The following is a 26,344-nucleotide window of genomic DNA, read 5'->3' as shown; positions in this document are numbered from 1 at the left end:
CGGTAGGTGGTGCAGCTGACTCGTTCCTTCGTCGAAACGGGAGCAGTCGTCCGCATCGTCCGCGCTCGCTCGGGACGGGACCTGTCCGCGTTGTTTCGGGATGGGCTTGTCCCCGTTGTTCCATAGTCGGAATGGGACTGGTCCCAGTCGTTCCTTTGTGGGAAAGAGACTATTCCCTTTCGTCCCGTCGTCGGAACGGGACTGGACACCCTTATGCCATCGTCGGAACGGCTCTGGTTCCCATTTCCCCGTCGTCAGGACAGGACTCGTCCCCTTCGTCCCTTGATCGGGACGGGACTGGTCCCCATCGTCTCATTGTCGGGACGAAACCAGTCCCCGTCGTCCCAAAGTCGAGACCAACCCGTCCGCGGTCCCATCATCCCTTGGTCAGGACCGCTCCCCGTCGTTCCGTGGTCGGGACGGTACACGTCCGCATCGTCCGGTGGTCGGGACGGGACTGGGCCCCGTCTTCCCGTTGTCCTGACTGTACTGGTCCCCGTTGTCATGTGGTCTGGTCCGAACTGTGCCCATCGTCCCACGGTCTGGATGGGACCCGTCTGCGTTGTCTCGTGGTCGGGACGGGACTCGTCACCGTCGTCCCGTTGTCCTGACTGTACTGGTCCCTATCGTCCCGTGGTCTGGTCCGGACCGGTGCCCGTCGTCCCGCAGTCGCGAAGGGACCTGTCCATGTCGTCCCGCGGTCTGGACGGGACCGGTATACGTCGTCCCGCGGTCGGTACAGGACCCATCCGCTAGTCCCTTGGTCGGAATGGGACCGGTCCCCATCGTCCCGTCCCGTTGTCGGGACGAAACCTGTCTCTGTCGTCCCATGGTCGAGACCGAACCTGTCCGCGGTCCCATCTTCCCTTGGTCGGGACCGCTCCCCGTCGTTCAGTGGTCGGGACGGGACAGGTCCCTGTCGTCTCCTTGTCCTGACTGTACTGGTCCCCGTCGTCCCGTGGTCTGGTTCGGACCCGTGCCCTTCGTCCCGCGGTCGGAACGGGACCCATTCGCGTCGTCCCGCAGTCCAGACTGCACCCGTCCGCGTCGTCACGTGGTCGTGACGGGACCGGTCCGCGTCGTCCCGCGGTCGTGTCCTGTCCGCGTTTTTTCGTTTTGGGGACAGGATTGGTCTCAGATGTTGCTTTGTGGGAAAGGGACTATTCCCATTCGTCTCGTCGTCGGAACGGGACTGGACACCCTTGTGCCACCGTCTGAATGGCTCTGGTCCCCATCTCCCGGTCGTCAAGACGGGACCGGTCCCCGTTGTCCCGTTGTCCTGACTGTTCTGGTCCCCATCGTTCCGTGGTCTTGTTCAGACCGGTGTCCGTCGTCCCGCGGTCGGGACGGTACCGTTCTGCATCGTCCCGCGGTCGGGACTGGACCCATCCCCGTCGTCCCGTGGTCTGGTCCGGACCGGTGCCCGGAGTCCCGCGGTTGGGACTGGACCCGTCCCCGTCTTCCCTTGGTCGGGACCGGTCCTCGTCGTTCCGTGGTCGGGACGAAACCGGTCCCCGTAGTCCCGTCGTTGGTACGGGACCTGTCCGAGACGTTCCGCGGTCGCGACGGGGCCGGTCCCCTTCGTGTCGTCGTCTTGACTGTACTGACCACCTTCGTCCCGAGGTCTTGTCCGGACCGGTCCCCATGGTCCCGAGGTCGGGATGGAACCGGTCCTCATCGTCCCACGGTCAGAACAGTACCCGTCCCCGTCGTCCCTTGGTTGGGACAGGACTGGTCTCCATCGTCCCTTGGTTGGGACCCTAGTCCCGTGGTCCGGATGGAACGGTTCCCGTCGTTACGTGGTCGGGACGAAACCATTCCCCATATTCTCATGGTCGGGATGGGATCCTTCCCCCGTCTTTCTGTCGTCTGGGCGGGATCCGGCCTCGTCGCCCTTTGGTCGGGAAGGAACCCGTCCCTGTCGTCCAGTCGTCAAGAAGGAACCGAACCCCGTCGTCCCGTGGTCGAGACAGGACCGGTCCGTGTCCTCCTTTGGTAGGGACTGGACTCGTCCCCATCGTTCCATTGGGGGAAGGGACTCGTCCCAGTAGATGATTCCTGACATGGCCCCATCTTAGGCTCCGCACTCGCCCCCATCCCCTGCTCTGGACTCGCACCGGTCCTCAGCTGCGCACTCGCCCCAATAATCGACTCTGGACTCGCACCCATTCTCGGCTGCGGACTCGCACCCGTCCAAGTCGTTGGCATCGTCCTCGGAATCGACTAACACAGTAACCTTACATACAGAGTTCCTTTACGGTCTCAAAACAAAAGGACAGTAGCAGAAAATTACTGACGCGGTTTGAAAATCGCGGTCCGATTGCAGTTCGGGCGAGCTGGCAACCGATCGGAGGTCGACTCGGTGGACTAATCGCTGCACTCCTGAACAGCGCCACAGGGGCGGAGAAACCTATAGAGCTAGCTCTGTGCACCCCGAATGGTGGCGACGCTGAGAGCCCTCGCCACAGCTATGCCAGCAGTCCGCGGTCTAGAGGAGTCCCGACTGCAGCCGGCAGGCGGAGCTGCCTTTGGCGTCAGAAGCGTTTCTGCTTCTTCCCGGGTCTTCCCCATAGGCTCAAGGGAGAGTGAGAAAAGGTCAGGCAGGCTTTGTCTGGCGTCTTGCCCGCACAGGGGGCACTTAGCTGCGTCGTGACCGCTAAATCAGAGGAGACCAAGAAGACCTAGGAGACGTTAGGTATCGTGGTTCGGATCCAATTCCAACGCAGTCTGTTTTGCTCATCCTGATTTGTGCAGCAAAACGAAAGGACCGAAGCAGAAAGTCACGGACGCAATTTGACATCGCGGTCGGTATACAACTCAGGCGTGCTCACAGCCGATCAGAAGATGTGCCTTGGTAGACGAATCGCAGACACGCGTGGATTACCGGTGGGCAAAAGTGCTCGTGCTGGTGTGCTGCACCTGGGATATCCACTAGGCTGAGTGCCGGGGTCATAGCGCCCCCTGTGGACTGAGAAGGAAGCGTTTTTGGCTTCTGACTGGGACTTCTTAGGTTTCCCCAGGGATGATTGAGCCATTGAGAAGCAGTCTTGGCGGTCCAACTGAGTGTCTTTCCCGCGGTAGGAGAGAACTCCGGGACGGCAGCAGTACCATGACTGGAAAATAGACGGTAAGAGGAAGAGGCCATCGGAGACAGCATGAATCCCAATATCTGTCTCTGGGATTTTACCATTTATGTTACTTTGGCTCTAAACTGACTGCAATTCTAGTTCCAAGGGAATTTTGTTGTATGAATTAGCAGAGTCACTTTATCTGGGGTAGACATTAGAGCGAGCATGTGTAGTAGGAAGGTTGTGGGTTCGTGTGGGTTCATGAAAGAAGACCCAGGGCACCTGAAGGATGAATCTGTTCTTTCAAGCTGCACTGAGACTCCCTCCCTTAGCCAAGGGCATTTTTTTTCTTGTTCTCCAATTTACACCTTTAGCGAGTTAATTTCCATATCCCAAAACATCTAAGTCTGTCAAAAGAACAATGCCAAATGCAAGTTCTCGATCAAGGACTATCCAGTGTGCTGAATTTTCCCCACCAAGTTTTTTTTTTTTATTATTTATTACAAATACAGTGTTCTGCTGTATGTATACTTGCAGGCCAGAAGAGGGCACCAGATCTCATTACAGATGGTTGTGGAGCTGCCATGGGGTTGCTGGGAATTGAACTCAGAACCTCTGGAACAGCAGCCAGTGCTCTCACCCTCTGAGCCATCTCTCCAGACCCCCAACCATGTTTTGAATAGGCTTTGTAAGCTTGGGAAACTCTCAGACACGATTTACATAATTGAAACAGAAGGTACTGAAGACAAGGGCAGATTAAGGGCATGTGCCCTCTCCCAGGAATCAGGCCAGCTGCAGCCCTGTCCAGCTGCACTCCTGGAGGGGTCTCCCTGTAGCCTGTTTTTTTTTTTTTTTCAGAAGTACTTTGAAGAAGACTTGTGGAAAACAGTGGCTGGCTGTTTTCTGTGATTTGTAGGACTGTTTTACTGAAGGAGCATTGCAGACATTCCATGACTTTGGTCAGAAGATACCTCAGCCATACCTGAGGCTCCTCTATTATTGTGCAATGCACATGACACATAATAAAGAACTAGAGTCATGCGGGCATGGGATGCTCTCCTTTAGCAAGACATGTAAATTAGATTTGGAACCTTGGTATGAAAAAATATTTTATGTAACAACCAATAAATAAGCCTTCGTATAGCTGTTCGGAAATCAGCCCATCAGTGAGCCTGGACCTTCCTTCTGACACATAGGCCTTAACATTTCATCTAGAGTGCCTTCTTTTTTCAAGTGACCGGTGCTACATGGTGCACCCCGCAAAAAATCTGATGCTTTCTATTACTGTTTGTACAAGTAGGCACTACATGCACATGTTACACAAACATACATGCAGGAAACACTCATACACATAAAATAAATAAATCTAAAACTCATTTACATAATTAATTAAACATAAAACAGACAGGGTAAGGAATGACAGTTTCAATTAGAAACACATGAATGGGAGTCCCACAAAAGCAGGCACAAGGCATTAAAAAAAAGCCTTGACTGACATTTCTATTCTAGGACTATGGCTTTAAAGTTGGTGAGGGGAAAAGAAATGAAGCTGACAGTAGGAAATACCATATGGTAAATGCGGTTGTCTTCTTCTTGAGACTAAAGGTCCTCAGGTAAATGTCTGTCTTGGACCACAGGAATGGGTCTATGGTGAAATGTGTGTGCTGTTCTCCCAGAATTTGGTCCCCAGAATCCATATCTGACATCTCACAACTTCTAATTCTAGCTCGGGGATACACACACATAAACAAAAACTTTTAAAGAAGTAGTCTTTAAAAAAATAGTGTCTGGCTCATAGCAACTCTCGTCCTAAAACATGCATTTTTACTAAGATAAATTCCATGTGGATTTATTTTGTTTCATCAAAGTCACCTTACAGAGGCTGTCTTATATTTGCAGTCTCAAAATAACCAGCTGGATGTAATCAGTATGCCAAACGGACAGGTTTAGGGTGTGTCTCAGCTTTCGCTTGCTGTGAAAAGACGCCACTTCCAATACAACTTATAAAAGAACACACTTGATAGGAGGCTTCCTTTCAGTTTCCCAGGGTTAGCCCATGCTCCACAGCAGTGTGCCCATGCCTTTGCCTTGGGGCACATGTCTAGGGTGGTTTGTCTGGCAACAACACTTGGTGGAGAAGACAACCAGTTTTGCTTGCTCTCCTGGAAGAGTCCTTAGTCTGGTGCGGCCTGGCTGCTGCCACCACAGTTGTTGGCACCAGGAAACTAAAGAGAACAATAAGTTCCTCTGAGTTACTGCTTCCTGCAAGCATGCTTCCTTGCCGAATGTCTTCATTTTCAAATTAAAAACTCATTCAAGCTGCTTGTCATGTTCCTACTAAATCTTTAGCTTGTTCTATGTTAGAAAACTGTTATTTACAAAGCAGAGCTGGGGGTTGTGGTGCAACGCTGTGACCTTCAGAGGAAGAGGAAGTTCGGATACAAATTCCAGTCCATTCACTTCAAGAAAGCAAGTATCAGGCCAGCATTTCCCACCCAGATATACTCTGTGGAAGTTTTCTTACACATTGCAATTCAGGTGGAATCATAAATGAACCATGATAGTCAGAATGTGCTGGAAGCAAAGGCCTGTCTTTTGGGATCTGTATTTTTGGCAGTTTACAGCCATCTTAAGTTTACAAGTTAAATAAAATATTCACCTCTATCACCTCTGCAGGATAAGTTCTGGGCCTAGAAAATTAATCTGGTATTTTATCTCCTATTGAGACAACAGTCTACAGGATTTAGAAGCAATTAGTACCTCCTTTGTTAGTTAATCTCTCTTTCTCTCAGCCAGAGACCTTTCAGACTTGAATTCCATCAGACTGGACTTTTCTGACACCCCACCTTCTCCCCTGTCCTTTGCTATTTAACAGCTTTTGAGAAAACATAAAATTTGCAATCTAAATGCCTTTTGACCAAGGAATGGATAAGGAAAAAGTGGTACATTTACACAATGGAGTACTACAGGGCAGAAAAATTAACATTTTGAATTTTGCAAAAAAAAAATGGATGTAGCTATGTTGTGATCCAGCTGCCCTCACTCACTCCCCCTAACTGACAGGGGAGCTTCTTTGTGGTCTGTAATTGACAAGGATGTTTGTATTCTTTCTGGCCGGTGGGTCCCCACAGGATCCCTGTGGTGCAAAATGGTAGGGCCTGCAGCTAAGAAAGTGAGTTGTGGAATGTTGCCAGAACTGTTTTTTTGCCTGCAAGCACACACTTCCCCTTTAGTTGCATCTCCCCCTCTTTCTGCCCACCAACTTAAACCCCAGGGCTGTCCCTGGGGGCTGGACCACGGACTGGGGCGCATTCTCAAGACCAGACCAAATCCCAGAGGTTGCAAGAAAGAAGCTGTCACACCAGCGTGGTCCAGCGTTTTATCTGCGGTAGGAGCCTTAGCCTGGGCCCTATTGACCTTTCTGCCTATGGAGAAAGGACCACGAGATGGGGATGGCCATCAAAGACAGAGCTATACTCGAGGCCTGGATCGTGCTGTCGCCTATACCGTAGGCACAGCGAAAGGGACAAAGATTCTTTGGTAAGAACCCCGAATTTGTCGTCTTCCAGGTGGCCAGGGACGAACGTCTTGGGATACTTACTTGCCCAGCAGAAAATGAGCCTTTGCCGACCGCTTCGGTGCGGAATCGGCTAACTAAAGAAACCCAGTGAATTTTCAGCGATCCTTGATCAGATCATAGAGGACCAGAAAAGGAACCAAAACCTCGCGTCGTCATCCAGTTAGTGGTTCCTGGTTTGGGGCGAATCCCGAGGCAGCCTTCCTGACAGAGTCTGATTCAGTCTGAAAAACGAAAGAAGCTGTGGAGAAAATCACCGACGAGGTTCAAAATGGCAGTCTGATTGCAGTCCTGGCCTGCTGCCTTTCAATGGGAAGTAGGTTAGGCGGATGAATCACAGATACTCGCGGACCACTGCCAGGGAAAACCCTTAGCGCTGGCTCCGTGCACCGGGTATCGTCGCGAGGCTGAACGTCCGCGCCACAGCGACGCCTGCGGTGTAGATGCGTCTGGACTGCAGTCAGCAGGCGGAGCTGCGTTTGGCGCCGGAAGCGTTTCTACTTCAGCCTGGAACTTCTTCTTCATTGGCTTCGATGCTAGTGAGAATCGGTCAGGCAGGCGTGGACCGGCGTCTAGCCCACAGCACGGGGCGCTCGTCCGGACCTTAGCCAAGCCGTGAAAGGTGAATGGAGAGAGATGGCCATCCTTCGGAGACAAGCCCATTCTCCAGTCCTTACGCGTGAGGCCCCTGAAAACCATTGGTGCAGTGAAAGGACCACCAGGACCATGGAGATTAGGTTGCGGTTGCGGGGTGGGGGGGGGGACGGGACGCCAAATTTGTCCATTTCCATTCGGTTCGGGTGGGGTGTCTTGGGACACTTGCCCGGCCAAAACGTGTCTTTGAGGATGGCATTTGGTTATGAACTTGCTACCGAAAAAAATCGGGTGAATTTTCAGCGTTTATGTAAACGGTGGCTAGCCTGGTGTAGAGGACGCGAAAACGAAACCAAACCGCGGCGTCCGGACTGCATCTGGTGTGGACTCGCCCTGGGGCCTCAGACGGTTCTTGCAGCGTTTTGCTCAAGTAGTCGGGACCGTGGTTCGTGGTTCGGGTGGAATCCCGGGACAGCCTGCCTGGCAGAGTCTGATTCAGTCTGAGAAACCAAAGAAGCTACGGAGAAAATAACGGACGCGGTTTGAAATCGCGATCGGACTGCAGCTCTAGCTTGCTGCCATCCGATCAAAAGTCGACTCGGTGGATGAATCATGGCGCTCGCGGACAGCGGAACAGGGGCCGGGAAGCCCTTAGCGCTGGCTCTGGGCACGGGGATTCGTGGCGAGGCTCAGTTCCGGCGGTGTAGAGCTGTCCGGACAGCAGCTAACTGGTGGAGCTCCGTTCGGCGTCAGAATCGTTTTTTTGTTTGTTTGTTTGTTTGTTTGGTTGGTTTTTTTTTTTTTGCTTCCGCCTGGGACCTTAGCCGCACTGCGACCCGTGAAAGAGGAGAGAATGAGACAGTCATCGGAGATAACGCCTTACTCGGGTCCTAACCGTGACATCCCCCAAAATCTTAGGCACAATGAAAAGAACGCAGGCGCGACGTCCGTCCGTTCGGTTCGGGTCGAATGGTGGGACACTTGCCCAGTCCAAACGCGTCTTTGCTGACGGTAGCCAGCACTAAATCGGCTACGAACGAAATCGGGTGAATTTTCAGCGTTGATATAAAAGCCAAGTGTAGAGGACTCGAAAACGAAACAAAATCGCGGCGTCCTGTCTACATCTGGTGCACACTCAAAGCGGGGCGTCAGCCGTTTCTTGCAGCGTTTTGCTCACGTCCTCGGGATCGTGATGCGTGTGGAATCCTATGGGACCCCACTTGATAGAGCCTGACTCCGGCTGCAAAACGAAAGGACCGAAGCAGAAAATCACAGATGCGGTTAGAAATCGCAATGGGATTACAACTCGGGCCTGCTTACAGAGGTTCAGAAGTTGACTGGGCTGACGAATCCCGTACATGCGTGGAGTGTGGATAACCGGCATGCTGGTGCTGTGCACCGGGAATCTCCACTAGGCTGAGTGCTGGCGCCCCAGGGATCCCAGAGGTGAAGAAGTGTCGGGTCTGCAGCTGGTAGGAAGAGCTGTGGACTGCAAAGGAAGGATTTTGACTTCTGGTTGGGACTTCTTCATTTACCCAGGGGCGAGTGAGAAGCAGTCAGGTCGGCCAGGTTGCTTGTCTTTCCCAAGGCAAGGGCGCACTTCGGGACCGCAGCAGTGCCTTGACGGGCGGGAGGGAGTTAGTGGAAGATGGCAAGAGAAAGAGGCCATAGGACCGCTCAGGGCTGGAGTCGTGGACAGTGCTTTATTGTCAGGGCAGCACATAAAACGCTGCTGCAATGGAGATTTGATCGTGCAAACACTAATATTATCGTCTTCCAGGGGCGGTGTCAGATGTCTTGGGACACTTGCCCGGCCAAAACGTGCCTTTACCAATGGCAGTTGGCACCTAACCTGCTAAGGAAAAAAATCCTTCGAATTTTCAGGGTCAGTGGACAACAGGAAGCTGAGAGTAGAGGAACCGAAAACTAAGGGAACCACGGTGTCCTGACTGCATCTGGGCTATAGATCAAGCATTTATAATTAATATAAGCCTCTGAGTGGTAATTCAGAAACTGCTTACAGGGAGTAAGCTGTGGGGACAAAAGGCGACGTTTATACGGGAGCTGTGAGTATCTGGCCACCCACTGCTCTACATAATAATGAAACATTGTTGTAAATAAGGAAACAAGCAAAACTGCCTGCATTTTAATGGTATAATAGAATAAAACAGGATTCAAAGGATATTGTAGGCATAGTCATGTTTTGTAGGTGAATAAAACATGTTAATAAATGCATGACAATAAAACGTTTAATTTACAATTATGTAGGTGAGGGAGGATGATTAAAACTCTGGCCAAGTTCTTCGGCTGGTTTAAGAGTTATGAGGCTTGGAGAGAGCTGGTTCAATAGTCAAGAGTCCTGGTTGCTCTGTCAGAGGACCTTGGGTCCATTCCCAATATCAGTATGTTAACTTGTAGCGATACTTGATTTGTGGTTTACTAAATAAAGCTTATTTTTAATAAATAAAGCAGCGTGAGTGCCAATGCAACAGTAACCCCAGCTCAAAATTTCAGGTGGTTTTATTTTGTTTCAGCAAAGTCACCTTTCCAGAGGTTGTCCTGTATTTGCAGACTCCCAATAACCATCTGGATATAATCAGTGTGCTGAACAGATAGCTTTAGGATGTGTCTTAGTTTTCTGTTACTGTGAAAAGACGCCACTGCCAAGACAACTTATAAAAGAAAACATTTAATTGGAGGCCTCTTTACAGTTTCAGAGAGTTAGTCCATGAACATAAAGATGGGGAGGGGAGGGCAAGCAGGCATGGCATGGTACTCTAGCTGAGAGGTTAGAAGTGGTCTGAAGGCTGAAAGCACACACACACACACACACACACACAGAGAGAGAGAGAGAGAGAGAGAGAGAGAGAGAGAGAGAGAAACTGGCCTTGTGTGGGATTTCTGAAACCCCAAAGCCCAGCTGCATGACACACCTCCACCAACAGTGCAACCCATCCCAATCCTACCTAAGATCTAAAAAAAGTTTCAAATGTATAACTTCCTAAAGATTCACTTCTGTGGATTGTTAAGAGACTGACAGATGGGCTTGGAGAGATGGTCAGTGGTTAAGAGCCCTGGTTGCTCTTCCAGAGGACATGTGATCTTTGCTAAGTTGTTTGAGAGAGAATCTTTCTACTAGCCTGGAGCTCATAAAGCTCTGCCTTCCTTCTCTTTTGGAATGTTGGGATTAAAGGCTTGTTCCCCTCCCCCACCTTGCTGAATAAGAGAACACTATTGATTTATTTTTTTTAAACATGTATTTTATTCGTGTGTGTGTGTGTGTGTGTGTGTGTGTGTGTGAGTGATTGCCCCCTTACCATGTGAATGCATTCCCCTCAGAGTCCAGAAGAGGGCACCTCATCCTCTAAGATTGCAGTTACAGGCAACTGTGGATTGACTGACAGGGATCTTAGGATCCAAGCTAAGGTCATTTGGAAGAGCAGTAAGTTCCGTTAACCCAGAAGGCATCTTTTCAGTCTAAGAAAACGCCATTGATTTAGACACAGGACTTCATCATAGTTTTATAACACTATACTGAATTTTGACTTAGTGATTTTTTTTTAGCAATAAGACTGAATTAATGCATTTATCAAAGGCCTAAGCCCCAGAGCTGGCAAGAAGTTTCATCCTGCAGCCAACCCTGAAGACCAGAGTTGTGAAATCACCCTCTGACCTCCACACTCTGCCGTGGCTCTGCCCCCTCCACCAACACACACACACACACACACACACACACACACACACACACACAATACATAAATAAAGCCAGATGTGGAGGCTCAGGCTGTAAGCCAGGTGCATCTCTGTAAGTTCTAGGTAAGCCTTGGCTAAGTAGTGAGAATGGGACAGCCAGGGATACAGAGAGACCATGTCTCAAAAATCCGAAGAAAATAATAAAAAGAATTAAGTCCCCCTAGGACTGTTGTCTACAGACTCTTCATTTCCAGAGAATCAACTTCTCATCTGAGGCTGTAAGAAAAAGAGAAGAGTATAAGGAAAATTCTGGTATTTTGCTTGATTTTGTTTCTTAACTTTGACGCACAAGCAAGTGAAACCAGAGAAAAGGCATTGTTTTGCATCTATGTTGCTACTCTTTGAGACCTTGTCTCAAAAATAAAATTCGACAAACAAACAGCAAAACCTCTGTGGCTAGACCGTTCCAGATGCAAGCAGTTGCTGCTGTAGGGCAAGGCTGCACTCTGGAGCAGGGACAAATCTCTCTCTCTTGAGAATCGGTTTTTCTCTTGGACATGAGGGTCTGACTTTTTCAGACCATCTCACAAAAGCAAACCTGAGAAAAATGAGTAAGGAGACCACACCTTTATCACTACTGTTTAATTATAAGTCCTGCCTCAAAAACATATAGAAAGAGAGGGAGGGAGGGAGGGAACGAGGGAGGGAGAGAGAGAGAGAGAGAGAGAGAAACAATTTAGATTAATTCCTCAAAAAGAAATCCATAGCAATTAATCTAGCGAAAGGATTTTAGTAAACATTACTTGGGCTTGTTTTGAATAACACAAAGCATGTTGTGCCTTTTATGTTAGCAATGACTTTCTTTTATTACACAGTGTAATAAACTTACACTACACATTTTCCCCTTTAGAACTTGCCTTAGAAGGAAATCTTTATCAAGATCTATGCATCCTTAGAAGGTTGGTGGCATAAACCTTTAAACCCAGCATTCAGGAGGCAGAGGCAGGCAGATCTCTGAGTTCCAGGGCAGCCTGGTGTAGAAAGTCATTTCCAGACAGTCATGGTTACACAGAGAAACCCTGTTCCCGTCCCCAGGGATATCTATGCATCCTCACCATGCTTCCTCCTTAAATGAGAACTACAGACTGCAGCTTGAGGGAGAATCTGACTTCTGCAGGGAAAAACTATAGGTTGTTCAATTCCAAGTAACTGCAAGTTCTGTTAATTGGATAGTTTCTCTTTAATGATTGCACAACAGCACATGAAAATAATTATCCTAAACACAGAACATGATGAACTGAAATTCAGGTGCACTTAGTAAGACCCAGCTTAGAACATTCTACCTCCCTCTCTGAGACTTCAGAGAGGCTGGTGACTCAAAAGTCCACAAGGTGAAATTTGTCATTTCCCTTCTTATCGGCATCCACATGAGGACTTAAGGCAATGCCATTTTCTCTTTGTAAAGTGATGTATTTTATTTGGGAGATCAGAGAATTAGTATATATCATTTTCTCTTTCCCTTTCCTGCCAGCAAACCTTCCCAGATACTTTTTTGCTCTTTTTTCTGATTTATGGAGTCTTTTTTATTCTTTATTGTTTATTATTATTTTTTTAAAAAGAGAACAAACTATCTTGTACCGTCCATACTACTATGTGTACTATGGTACTAGGCCTGTATTGTGGCGCCCATACTATGTGTACTACGGTACTACACCTGTAGTGTGGTGCCTGCACTAAGAGACCATTTGCAAGCTGGGCAATGGCCTGGAGATTTTTTACACACAAAGACGTACAGAGACAGGGATCATCCTTGAAACAAGAATGTCAACTTTATTGTGTACCAGAGTCAGTTATATATGGAGCCTTAACTGATGGTCATGCCTCAGCCAAACCCACCAGAAACCACTCCCCTGCCATCAGGAACTCCTGAGGGTCTCCTGTTCAGAGCAGCTGCAAGCATTACAAGTTGTTTACAGGAAATTCAGGGTCTGGGTCCACAGCCCCCAACACTGTCTTTTTTCATTATACATACCCAATCCAAGATCCCACTCGCTCCCCTCTTCCCATTCCCTCCACTTGCCACCGCCCCCATCCTTTCCTCAGAGAGGGTAAGGCACATTCCTTTGGGGAAAGTTCAGGCCCTCCCTACTATATCTAGACTGAACAAGGTATGCATCCAAAGAAAATAGGAAAAACAAAAAACAAAAAACAAACAAACAAAAAAAAAAGGTACAAGTAGCTGGGATAAATCCTGGTGCCAGTTCCAGTGGCCCCTCAGTCTGCCCCAGCTATGCAACTGTCAGCCACATTCAGAGGGACTAGTTTAGTCTTATGCTTGTTCCTTCCATGTCCAACTGGTGAGCTCCTATTAGTTCAGGTAGACTCTTACAGTGGGTGTCCCTATCATGGCTATGACCACTTTGCTCATATTCTCACTCCTCCCACTCTTCAACTGGACTTTGGGAGCTCAGTCCAGTTCTCCAATGTGGGTCTCTGCCTCTATTTCCATCAGTTGCTCGATGAAGGTTCTGTGGTAATATTCAAGATATTCATCAGTCTGAATACAGGGTAAGTCAAGAGTGGGCCTCTCTTCTATTGCTTAGGGTCTTTAGCTGGGACCACCCTTGTGGATTCCTGGGAATTTCTCTAGAGCCAGGTTTCTTTTTTTTTTCTTCAAAAGGATGAAAAGTATAGTAATCACTTTAAAAATGTTTTTAAATTAATTTATTTATTTATTAAAAATTTCCACCTCCTCCCCGCCTCCCTTTTCCCTCCCCCTACCCACCTCCCCCTCCTTCTTTAATCCTAAGAGTAGTCAGGGTTCCCTGCCCCGTGGGAAGTCCAAGGTCCCCCTCCATCCAGGTATATAAAGGTGAACATCCAAACAGACCAGAGAGCCAGGTTTCTTGCTAACCCCGTTATGGCTCCCTCAATCAAGATATCTCTTTCCTTGCTCTCATCTCTGTCCTTCCTATACCATTCCCTCAAGTTCTCCTCACCCATACCCTTACCATTCTACCCTCCCTTTTCCCCCCACCCCATGTTCCCAATTTTGTCAGGTGATCTTGTCTATTTTGACTTTTCTGGTGTATCTATATATGTTTTTCTTAGGGTTCACCTTGTTACTTAACTTCTCGCGGATCATGAACTGTAGGCTCAATATCCTTTGTTTGTAGCTAGTATCCACTTAAGTGAGTACATACCATAGTCATCTTTTTGGGTCTGGGTTACTGTTAGAAAAAAATCCTAAAATGAGCCTCTCTACCGGTGCAAAGAAATCCATTCAGGTCAGATTAAAGCAAATTAAAAATGCCCATGTTTTATTAAATACGGCACCCTTGGGTGGCCAAGAGCATGACAGGTAGACAGGAAACTGGGGAATACATGCAAGTCCCAAACCATGTGTTCCTCCTCTGGGTGCCCACTTAAATACCCTGTGGGTGTGGTCCTGACCTGGCAAGCTGGGATTTGGAGTCCAGACCAATGCAACTCCCAGGCCAGGGAGCTGGGATGGATGCCAGGGGCTGGGGTTACACTCCTGACTTAACAGTTATCTCACTCAGGGTGATGTTTTCTAGTTCCATCCATTTGCATGCAATTCAAGATGTCATTTTTTTTAACCGCTGAGTAGTACTCTAATGTGTAAATGTGCCACATTTTCTTTATCCATTCTTCAGTTGAGGGTCATCTAGGTTGTTTCCAGGTTCTGGCTATTACAAATAATGCTGCTAATAACATAGTGGAACATATGTCTTTATAGTATGATTGGGCATCTTTTGGTATATGCCCAAGAGAGGTATTGCTGGATCCTGAGGTAGGTTGATTTCCAATTTTCTGAGAAACAGCCACACTGATTTCCAAAGTGATTGTATAAGTTTGCATTCCCACCAGCAATGAAGGAGTGTTCCCCTTACTCCACATCCTCTCCAGTACAAGCTATCATTGGTATTTTGGATCTTAGCCATTCTGACAAATCTAAGATGGAATCTCAGAGTTGTTTTGATTTTCATTTCCCTGATGACTAAGGTTGTTGAATATTTCCTTAAGTGTCTTTTAGCCATTTGACATTTTTCTGTTGAGAATTCTCTTTTTAGTTCTGTACCTCATTTTTAAATTGGGTTATTTGGAATTTTAATGTCTAATTTCTTGAGTACTTTATATATTCCGGAAATCATTCATCTATCTGATGTGGGGTTGGTAAAGATCTTTTCCCATTCAGTAGGCTGCTTTTTTGTCTTATTGACTGTGTCCTTTGCTTGACAGAAGCTTCTCAGTTCAGGAGGTCCCATTTATTTGTTGTTGCTCTCAATGTCTCTGTTACTGGGGTTATATTTAGGAAGTGGTCTCCTATGCCCATGCATTGAAGGCTACTTCCCACTTTCTCTTCTGTCAACTTTAGTGTATTTGGATTCATATTGAGGTCTTTAATCCATTTGAGCTTGAGTTTTGTGCATGGAGATGATTCCATTGGTCAACCTGTGTGTTTTTATGCCAATACCAAGCTGTTTTCATTACTGTAGCTCTGTAATAGAGCTTGATGTCAGAGATGTTGATGTCTCCGGAAGTTCCTTTATTGTACAGGATTGTTTTGGCTACTCTGGGTTTTTTATTTTTCCCTATGTAGTTCTTTATTGTTCTATCAAGGTCTGTGGAGAATTGTGTTGGGGTTTTGATGGCGATTGCATTAAATCTATAGATTGCTTTTGGTAGGATTGCCATTTTTATTATGTTGATCCTCCCTATCCAAAAACATGGGAGATATTTCCATTTTCTGTTTATCATCTTCAATTTCTTTCTTCAAAGACTTAAAGTTCTTGTTGAATAGGTCTTTCACTTCTTTGGTTAATGTTACCTCAAGATATGTTATTTGAGGCTATTGTGAAAGGTGATGTTTCTCTGATTTCTTTCTTAGTCCCTTTATTGTTTGTATTTAGGAGGGCTACTGATTTTTTTAGTTGATCTTGTATCCTGTCACAGCTGAAGGTATTTTTCAGCTGTAGGAATTACCTGGTAGAGTTTTGGGGTCACTTATGAATATATTATCTGCAAATAGCGCAAGTTTGACTTCTTCCTTTCCAATTTGTATCCCCTTGATCTTTTTATGTCTTATTGCTTTAGACAGAACTTCAAGAACTATGTTGAAGAAACATGAAAAGAGTGGACAGACTTGTCTTGTTCCTGATTTTAGCATAATTGCTTTGGGTTTCTCTCCTTTAATTTGATGTTTGCTGTTGGCTTGCTATTGCTTTTATTATTTTAGATATGTTCCTTGTATCCCTGATCTCTCCAAGACCTTTACCATGAAGGGGTGTTGGATTTTGTCAAATGCTTTTTCAGCATCTAATGAGATGATCATATGGATTTTTCTTTCAGTTTATTTATATGATGGATTACATTGTTAGATTTTTTTGTATGTTGAATCATCCCTGCATCTCTGGGATAAAGCTGATTTAATTATGGTGGATGATTTTTTGATGTGTTATTGAATTCTGTTTGCCAGTATTTTCTTGAGTATTTTTGCATCAATGTTCATGAATGAGATTGGTCTGTAATTCTCTTTCTTGGTTGAATCTTTGTGTGGTTTTGGTATCAAGGTAACTGTAGCCTCATAAAAAGAGTTTGGTAATGTTCCTTCTGTTTGTATAATGTGGAACACTTGAGGAGTATAGGTATTAGCTCTTCTTGTAAGTTCTGGTAGAATTATGCACTAAAACCATCCAGCCCACTAAGCAGCAAAAATAAACTTTTGGAAAATGAGAAAACTGTCAACAAATAGTTCTTGGAAATCTGAGTGACCACTGTCAAAGACCAACCTTGACAAAACTCATACATTTCAGTGTAGGTGCATGAGGGGGAGAATTAGTAAACAGAAGGAACAGAGATATAAGAGAAATAAGAGACAGGAACACAGAACAGCACTGAGGAGGACTGAATCCTGAATCCTTCTACATTTATTTTCCACATACTTACATACTTCACTCTGAAAGGGAAGGGGGTAGGCAACTGATTTCATTAACATGACATAAGAAATAGACTTGAATTCTCTGACCTATGGTCCAGGTGGAGCAGATACAGCTATATACCCAAAATACTAATTAGCCACACCCTAGGTTATAATCTCTCATTTGTAGCCACATCTGTTATCAACAAGATTGAGAGAGCAAAAATAAGCTCAAACTCTCTGACCTCCAGCCAGGGCAAAACAGGCTCACATCCGTGTGTCCCAGAGGCCGCAAGTAGAATGCAGCTAGTTCTCACTCTGTGTCACCCTGTAGAGACACTATTCAACACAGATCTATTCTTCCCATGAAACCCAAAGCTCTAGAGTTGGCAGATAAAAAGTAGCCAAATACTCAGGATCCCCTCATGGACAAGCACTTCTGAAAAGAACTCCAGCACTAAGGAAAGGGTTACCAATGGCAAGAGGAATGTCATGAAACTGGCAACCTTACATCCAGGAAAAGAAATGATCAAATGCCCCAGAATGGGAAAAACTCCTTGATAGATTTTCATTTGGCAGAGAATTAATGTCTGCAATAAAAATGTTTTTAAAGAAACTCGTTGTCTTTCCCCAGTCCTGCCCAGCTCACCGAAGAAGCAGGATGTGATCTGCCCCGCTGAAAAAGGTACTGAGTCATGTGGCTAACATAGATAAAAATAATGGATTAATATAAGTTACAAGACTTAATAAGAAGCCTGAGCTAATGGGCCATCAGTTTATCATTAGTATAGAATCTCTGTGTGATTTTCTTTGGGGCTAACTGGCTGTGGGAACTGGGCAGTGCAGAAACCCCAACAAGCAGGCCTTTTTGTTACAATCTCTTCTTTAACAAATGAATTTTGGGGCATGGAGAGACAGTTCAGTGGGTGAGAGCACCAGCTGCCTTCCCGGAGGACCTGGGATCACTTCCTACCACACACATGATAGCTCACAACTGTCTGTTACTCCAGTTCCAGGGCATTTGACACTTACACACAGAATAGCTTTCAGTAAAACACCGCTGCACATAATATCAGAAATAATGAAGACAGAGTGTTTCCTTTAAACGTTGTTTTAAAGACTAATTGTTTTGTGTGTATTGTAGACACTAATCCACTGCCAGATGAAAAGCCATCAGTGATTTTTTTTCCTAATCTGTGTGCATTTAAACATTTCCCTTTCTGGATCCGAGCTTCTCAGTTTCATCACATTCATTGCCATTGGTAGCACCATTCCCTTAGCACTGGAGGCCTGTTCAGCAAGTGCTTGCCCATGAGGGATCCTGAGTGTCTGGGCTTCTTTTTATCTGCCACCTTTAGAGCTTTGGGTCTCATAGGAAGAATGAATTTGTGTTAAATGGTGTCCCTAAAGGGTGTCACAGAGTGAGACCTAGTTGCATTTTATTTGAGGCCATTGAATTCTTCAGGAACCATTTGTTGAAGATTTTGTCATTTCCCAAATGTTTATTTTTGCTGCTTACACGTCTTTAATCCCAGCAGATGCAAGCGAATCTCTGAGTTCAAGGCCAGCTTGTTCCAAGGTAGTCAGGGTTACAGAGAGAAACCATGTCTTGGAAAATAAGTTTATTTCTTTATCTTGGAGATGGGTTATTTTATGTAACCTAAGGTCTGATCTATGTATACAAGTTCTGGTTATCTCAGACTGAGTGCTGGTTCTACTACTATGACTCTATGAGACTCTCAGAAATCTGGTGTGCTGACATTATCTGGTGATGGGGAACCTTGTTAGCCAATCATATTTAAGAGGTGGGTCTTAGTTAGGGCATGATTTTGCTGACACCCAGGGAAAATGTGTGCACCTCCAAGTGTACTCTCTCTGTGTGTGGTGCGGGAGCATTATCTGTATTCTGTCAATCATATTTTAATTAAACGCTGATTGGCCAGGCAGGCAGTATAGGCAGGAAAGCCAGACAGGAAGTAGAGGTGGAGCAAAGAGACTGGGAGTATTCTAGGAAGCAGGAAGCTCCCTCCGCGATTCCTGCCCAGACCACCGAAGAGGCAACATGTGAGCTGCCACGCTGAGAAAGATACTGAGCCGTGTGGCTAACATAGATAACGATAATGGATTAATATAAGTTACAAGGACTAATAAAAAGCCTGACCTAATGGGCCAATCAGCTTTATAACTTATAGAGATCTCTGTGTGACTGATTTTCTCTGGGACTCGCCAGTTGTGGGGTATTGGGCGGGAACAGATACGCCAACAAGCCAGCCTTCATGCTACATGTGTGCTTTTTCCCTTGGGACATTGCTGTGCTAGGATTTCTCATTTTTTTGTTTCGTGAGTTTTCCCCTTAGAATAAATAAAATATAATTGTTTTATCTTAGCTAGCCTGGTTATTTCAACAACTTGGATTGCTTTGTTTTGTTTGGCTCTTTAGAGGACTATTTTGGCAATCATGGGTTCTTTATGATTCCCCTTGAATTGCAATGTTTAGGGAAACCTCCCAACAGTCATCTGGAGAGCTAATCCTGCCCTGATACTGGCTGTCCTGATGTGGCTGGCCTGTAGCATGAGGGCCGGCTTGTTGGGGTTTCCGTCCTGCCCGGTACCCCCCCAGCCGGCAAACCCCAAAGAAAATCACATACGGGACTCCATAAGATTATAAACTGATTGGCCCATTAGGTCAGGCTTCTTGTTAACTCTTATAACATATATTACCCCATTATCCTTATCTATGTTAGCCACATGGGCTCAGTACCTTTCTCAGTGTGACAGCTTACATGTTGCCTCTTCGGTGGTCTGCGCAGGAGTGAAGGAATGGCTTCCTGCTTTCCAGGATACTCCTGTTTTCATTGCATCACCTCTACTTCCTGTCTGGTTTTCCCACCTATACTGCCTGCCTGGCCAATCAGCGTTTTATTAAAATATGATTGACAGAATACAGACAATTCTCCCGTACCATTTCCCTCTTTTTTTTTAAAAACAAAGAAAAATACCCATAGTCCATTTGTTGGGAATGTGGGCGTAGTATTTCAGGCTACTTCCTGCTGGTTGGGGGCACTGATGATCTTATGGGGACCTAAAGAAAATTTAGAGTTATAATCAAGTCCTGACTGAAGTATCCTGGGAGTCTTGATCATCTCAGGCAGCAGTCTTGAACCTGTTCTGGATGTAGAACTCTGTCATCTGGGCCATCTGTTCCTGTCGGAGATTTCTCAGGTGGCCTCCCTTGGTCAAAGATGATTTTTCTTAACTCTGAATAAATCCATAGCCTCTCATTTTCTGTGGAAACAAAAGCAAAATCTCTTCTCCAAAGTAACATACCTTTTGACTTCAGTTTTGAAGCCAAGGTATTTTCAAAATACCTATCTTGGGTTAGTTCAGCAGCATTTATAAACAAATGTCTTTTGGTGACTGTTGCTCCTTCCTCAGCATTCAAACAATTAAAAGAGAGCATAATAACACACAGTATCAAGATTCTCTGTGTAATTTCCATCTTTATGCGGCTTTATTTTACTTCTATTTCTTTTATTTTTACTTTTACTTTTTGAGACAGGCTCTTTGTATATCTTTGTCCTGGAATAACTCTGTAGACCAGGCTGTCCTTGAACTCACAGAGATCCTCCTGTCTCTGCCTCCCCAGTGCTGGGATTAAAGGTGTATGCTACCACACCTTGAACTCACAGAGATCTGTCTGTCTCTGCCTCCCAGGCATTGGGATTAAAGGTGTGCACTACCACACCTTGAAGTCACAGAGGTCAATCTCTACCTCTGTCCCTTGAAGTCACAGAGGTCAATATGCCTCTGCCTCCCAGGCATTGGGATTTAAGGTGTGTACCACCACACCCAACTACTCTCTTTCTTCCTTTTTTTACATTAAGAACTTTAACTTTTAGCCTGCATATATTTTAACACACTGTAAAATATTTAGAGGTTTTCTTCCTCTTTGAATCTCTCTTTACTGTATATTTTTCTTTTTCTGACCATATGAGTCTTTAATTTACTAAGCAATATGGAGAGCTGTGGCTTTGACGGCTAGATCCAGCTCATTCCTTAGCTTTTCAGCCTCAAGGCTGAGGTACCAGCCAGAGCTGTGGTTCACTGCCACAACTCTATGACGTTTCAAGGTCCTTGCTAGCAAGCAAGCAGCATCATCCTGCTCACAGACCACACTCAGTTGGACTGCCTGCCTGAAAGAGTCAGAGTTTGCCCTGGCAGGACAGCCCATAAAGCCGACATTTTAAAACAGCACAGCTTTTTTCCTGCTACAGCTTAAAACCGAAAAGCATGCATTAAGCTTTTCATCAACACCGTTTAAGTGTTTCGTGGCAGGACCTCTTAATGAGCTGTAAGGTTTTGCAGCTGAAGCTGAGTCAGGAAGCCTCTCTTAGATGAGAGCATTTGCTTGCCTTTAGCAAGCAGAGCAGAACCGAGAAATTGCTGCTACCAAGAAACCATGCTTTACACTATTTGATCCCAAGCTTTCTCAAGCTTTCTGTGGATTCAGTTATCCACGTCTGGGCGCCATATGTAGCATGAGGGCCGGCTTGTTGGGGTTACTGTCCCTCCCAGTACCCCAACAGCCAGCAAGCAACAAAGAAAATAACACAGAGTCTACATCAGGTTATAAACTGATTGGCCCATTAGGTCAGGCTACTTATTAGTTCTTATAATTTATCTTAACCCATTATTCTGATCTATGTTAGCCACATGGGCTCAGTACCTTTCTCAGTGTGACAGCTTACATGTTGCCTCTTCGGTGGTCTGCGCAGGAGTGAAGGAATGGCTTCCTGCTTTCCAGGATACTCCTGTTTTCATTGCATCACCTCTACTTCCTGTCTGGTTTTCCCACCTATACTGCCTGCCTGGCCAATCAGCGTTTTATTAAAATATGATTGACAGAATACAGACAATTCTCCCGTACCACTGGCCTGGAATTTACAGTCTCTCTCTCTCTTCCTCTGAAGGTGCTGGGACCACCGCTTAGCGCCTTTACTCCCTGCTCTATGTAAAAATATTATAAGCATAACACAGAGTAAACATTTAGCAGTAACATGATAGGCAAGTGGAATGAGTTTTTCATTTGAAAATGAAGGCGTTCTCTAAGGACCCATACTTTCAGGAAGCAGTAGCCCAGAGGTGCCCACTGTTCACTGTGGCTCCCTGATGCCAACAACTGTGAACCACCAACAGGTGGCAGGGGGGCACTGGGCTAAGGAATGTTCCAGGAGACTGAACAAATGTGGCTGTCTTCTCCACCAACTATTGGTGCCAGACACACTATACTCGACGGGTGTCCTAAGACAAGGGTATGGGGTATACTGATGTGACACCAGGCTGGGGTCCCTGTTCCGGGTATTGTAGAGTGAAAACCTTCCTGGTGCTTCCACTGGGTCCTCCTACATGAACTAAAAGACGGTTTTTGTTTTTTTCTTCCAGTACAAAAGTTAGGCCCCAAGCTGCCAGGATTATTCTGTACTTTGCTAGAATTTTTGCCCAAGGCTCAACAGACAGCCAATGATTGTTCTAACACCTGGGTAGGAAGGCAGAGGCCATGAATGAAGGTTTTCCAAGACAGCTGATCAGGCTGGGTCTCTGTCGCTGTGCCTCCTCCATCAAAAGAGCCGAGCAAAAATTCGGCTTCCTAGCACAAACACAACACACAGTAGCAGCAGGCAAATAGCTACAGTGTTGCACATGTCCAACTCCTACCGTCTCTCTTAGTTTTTCTGTATTACAAAGTTTAGGACAGCAGCGCTTCCTTGGAAGCCCAGGAGTGATGAGGCATAGCTTGCTGCAGTTGCTGCTTTTGCCTTTTAATAGTCTACCCAGCGATGGACCGGTTGATTCTGAGAGCTATTGACAAGTCTTTGTTTGCCAATCCCCTCAACTGCATCAACAGAATCAGAGGAAATAGTTGGAGTTATAACATTGTTGTCATAAATCACACTCGGGGTGACATCTGTCTGGGTCCAGCTACAACTAACTGGTTTATATGTTCCATGGCAGGGTTGTGTAGATTCGAAGTTATGCAGACTAGACAGAGATACAGAAGAAATACAGAGACACAGGATAGTACTAAGAAGGCAACTCAGTGAATAATGAACCCTGAAACCACCTGCGTTAATTTTCTGTAGGCTTATATATCCCAATACAAAAAAAATGGGAGATGGGGAGATGTCAAAAGACTGCTTTAACACAACACAAAAGAGAGCCAGAACAATTCTTGCTTCTTCAGATCACTGTTTCCTGAGTTAAACATTCTGATGTTTTGGGCAGGATATTCAGCAAACACATCCTAGACCAATATCCTGTAAAAAAACCAGTCCATATGTCAAACCTCCTGTGTTAAAATGAAGGAGCAGGAACAGGTTTGAATTCCCTGATTACAGGGGTGGACCACATCCATCTCTATGGGCTGCCTTAATGTCCAAAACACCAAGTAACCACCACACCCTAGGTCAGGATATCTTGTGTGTAAACAAACCTGTTGTTAACAACTTTGAAAGAGTGAAAACAAGCGCAAACTCTCTGAACTCTAGTCAAGGTGGAACAAGACTCACATCTGTGGGCCCCACAAATTTTTAAACCCGAAAGCAAATGTGGCCAGGGGACATGGAAAGAATTACTCAAAGAGCAGCAAAAAGTGAAACTCTAGGATGACTAAGACTTAGAAGATGTAGAAGCACCTAGAAAATTTAGATACCGAGAGTGGGGCTCCTGTGGATTACTGCCCAAAGATCTTGCTGACAGTGGACCACCTGGGGGGACCGGAATTCTGTAGATTTCTTCCACAGGCTGTTGGTCTGCCCTGCTGAAAACACACAGAGAAGCTGAGAAACAGCCATATTGATGGCCTCCTAGTTCTGCTGGGGCCAAGATGTCCCCTGGCCACTGACGATTTTTATTTCTGAAAAGGGGAAGTGAACCCATTAAGCTAAAAAATAAAATTAAATGAAACTGAGAAGACTCTCAGGCACAACCCAAGAGCCACCAGTGGCCATTAGCACACAGATATCTCCACACTGAGAAGTCATTTTCCTGCAGAGTCCCACCACCCTCTGACCAGAAAGGTCTGACCACAGTGCACCAGGGAGCCAGGAGCCTTTGACCTCAAGTTCAGAGTAATGTGGCTTCCAGACTGAAGCCATCATTAGTGGGATATACAGAAATTTAACACTGGAACCAACCGCAATCCAGGAAGCAAAATACTTGCACTTTGTCGTTTATAATCAGGTCCTTGTAATTCAGCAATCTGGTGTCTCTCATTGCTGTGATGGTTTAAATTAAGGTGATCCCTGAGGTCCATATTTGAATGCTTTGTTCCTAGTTGGTGGAACTCTTTTGGAAAAATGAGGAGGTGTGACCTTATTGGAAGAAATGTGTCACTAGGAATGGGTATTGAGATTTCAAAGAACTCCTGTTGTGTTCTCTCTCTCTCTCTCTCTCTCTCTCTCTCTCTCTCTCTCTCTCTACCTTGAGATCTCATGATCTACCTTCTAATGGTGGATCATGATGTGAACTCTATTAGCTACTACTATCTCTGATATCATATACTCTACCTCTTTGAAGCCATAAACCAAACTAATCGCTTCCTTTTACAAGTGCTTTGATTATGGAAAATAATTTAGACATATTCACTCATTTTCATTATTAAGTGATGTGGGGTTGGCTGACATTAATTTCATGCAACTTTATAGTCCTCTTTGAGTTCATTCCCCCAATACTGAAATCTCCTCATATGTCTCAATTCTCCTTGATAACATTAGCCAACATTTCTCCACACATGTATTTACCCAGCTACTCTCATGATAGGAGCAAAACACAATTTCATGTATTTATCAATGCAAGGCTTCTCAATGAGAGACACCAGATAGCTGTCATCTTGAGACTTGGCCACCCATCAGTTTGGTGTGATATTTCCAGGTGCAGGCATCTCTCTGCAGACATGACTTCATTCTTCTTTGTGAACAACAATAATTCTTCCCTGTCTGTCCCCACACTCTTCACTCGATCTTTCATTGCTGGATACTTTCCTTGGTTATGCCACTTAGCTTTTGTCGGCAGGGCTGTAAATGACATCATTCTTTTTTTTATTTTATTTTTTATTTATTTTTTTGACATCATTCTTTAAATGTCTCTGGAGCATGTAGATTCTCTGGCCTCCACAAATGTTGGGCATTCAGAACAATTGGTAGTTATATACTGTAAATAGACATTTCTTTCCATGCTCCTGTTCCCAAATACCTGTCAGCTGCTTCGCAAATAATTGGCTAAGAAGCTTAATATTATTTGTAAACTTTCAGCTGATAGCTCAGGCTATTTACTAGCTCTTACATTTTAAGTTAACCCATATTCGTTATTTACTCTCTACTATTTGGTGGCACCTTAACTAGCAAGGCAGGTTCATCTTCTGCCCCTCTGCATCTGCCTGTGGTGACTCTTGACTGTCCTTGTCCTTCCCATCATCCTCAGTTTGGTCCAGTCTGTACTTCCTGCCTGACTACTGGCCAATCAGAGTTTTTATAAAACTAATTCAAGTGACAAATCTTTACAGTGTTATTCCACAACAGCTATCCATGTAGACTTCACATCCAAACAGGTAAAATTAAAACAGAAAACAGCAACAGCAGCAAACAAAACAGGGAAATGCATTGGAAACCAGATGCAGCTTTATTGCAACATTATACACTGTAAATTTGTATAGAGACCTGCTCCAGTGTTATGCACAGTATAGGCCTAAGAACTGTAAAGGAACATAAAAAGGGTTACAGTGTTATGCGAGATATAGCATTAAAAACCATAATGTAGGTTGTATTGACTAATATTTGTATAAATAAAAATATTCATGCAATAGCAAGAAGTGAAAAAATGGCTAACCATTTTGAAGAAGAGTATGGATGCATGGGAGAGTTTGGCAGCAAGCGAAAAGGAGGAGAATGCTCTTACCAAATAATAATCTCAAAAATGAACAACAACACAGGGCTGGAGAGATGGTTCGGAGGTTAAGAGCACTGGCTGTTCTTCCAGAGGTCCTGAGTTTAATTTCAAGCAACCAAATGGTGGCTGACAGCTATCTATAATGAGATCTGGTGCCCTCTACTGTCATACAGGCAGAACAGTATATACATAAGAAATAAATAAATAAAATTTAGAAAAGAAATAAATAGATAAATAAATCTTTAGAAAATGAACGTGACTAGAAATTGGCGACACACAGGCACAGCACTGTGTTATATATTAAAAACTATGAAGGCAAATAAAAACCTAACACAGTGTTATGGGAAATCATAGAGTTGAAGCGTTCTAATTCGCATAGAAACCTGTTACATATTGTGTGAAAGTGTAACATGACGGCTGGCTTGTTGGGGTTTCCGTCCCACCCGGTACCCCACAGCCGGCAAGCCCAAAGAAAATCACTCACAAGACTTCATAAGATTATAAACTGATTGGCCCTTAGCTCTGGCT

At 45.4% G+C, this 26,344-nt stretch overlaps 1 long non-coding RNA gene across 1 annotated transcript; it reads right to left on the bottom strand.

Annotated features, from left to right (window-relative positions):
- Positions 1-19,530: 19,530 nt before the first annotated feature.
- Positions 19,531-23,336, bottom strand: LOC148119685 (uncharacterized). Its single transcript, XR_015735005.1, has 2 exons — positions 21,600-23,336; positions 19,531-20,158 (listed from the first exon to the last, which is right to left on the bottom strand). It is a non-coding gene; the product is annotated as an uncharacterized LOC148119685 (long non-coding RNA).
- Positions 23,337-26,344: the final 3,008 nt, after the last annotated feature.

This window comes from Myodes glareolus, chromosome 15 (genome assembly GCF_982192425.1).
Source record: "Myodes glareolus chromosome 15, mMyoGla1.1, whole genome shotgun sequence".
Classification (NCBI taxonomy): domain Eukaryota; kingdom Metazoa; phylum Chordata; class Mammalia; order Rodentia; family Cricetidae; genus Myodes; species Myodes glareolus.
This window is presented reverse-complemented; position numbering and strand designations above follow the sequence as displayed.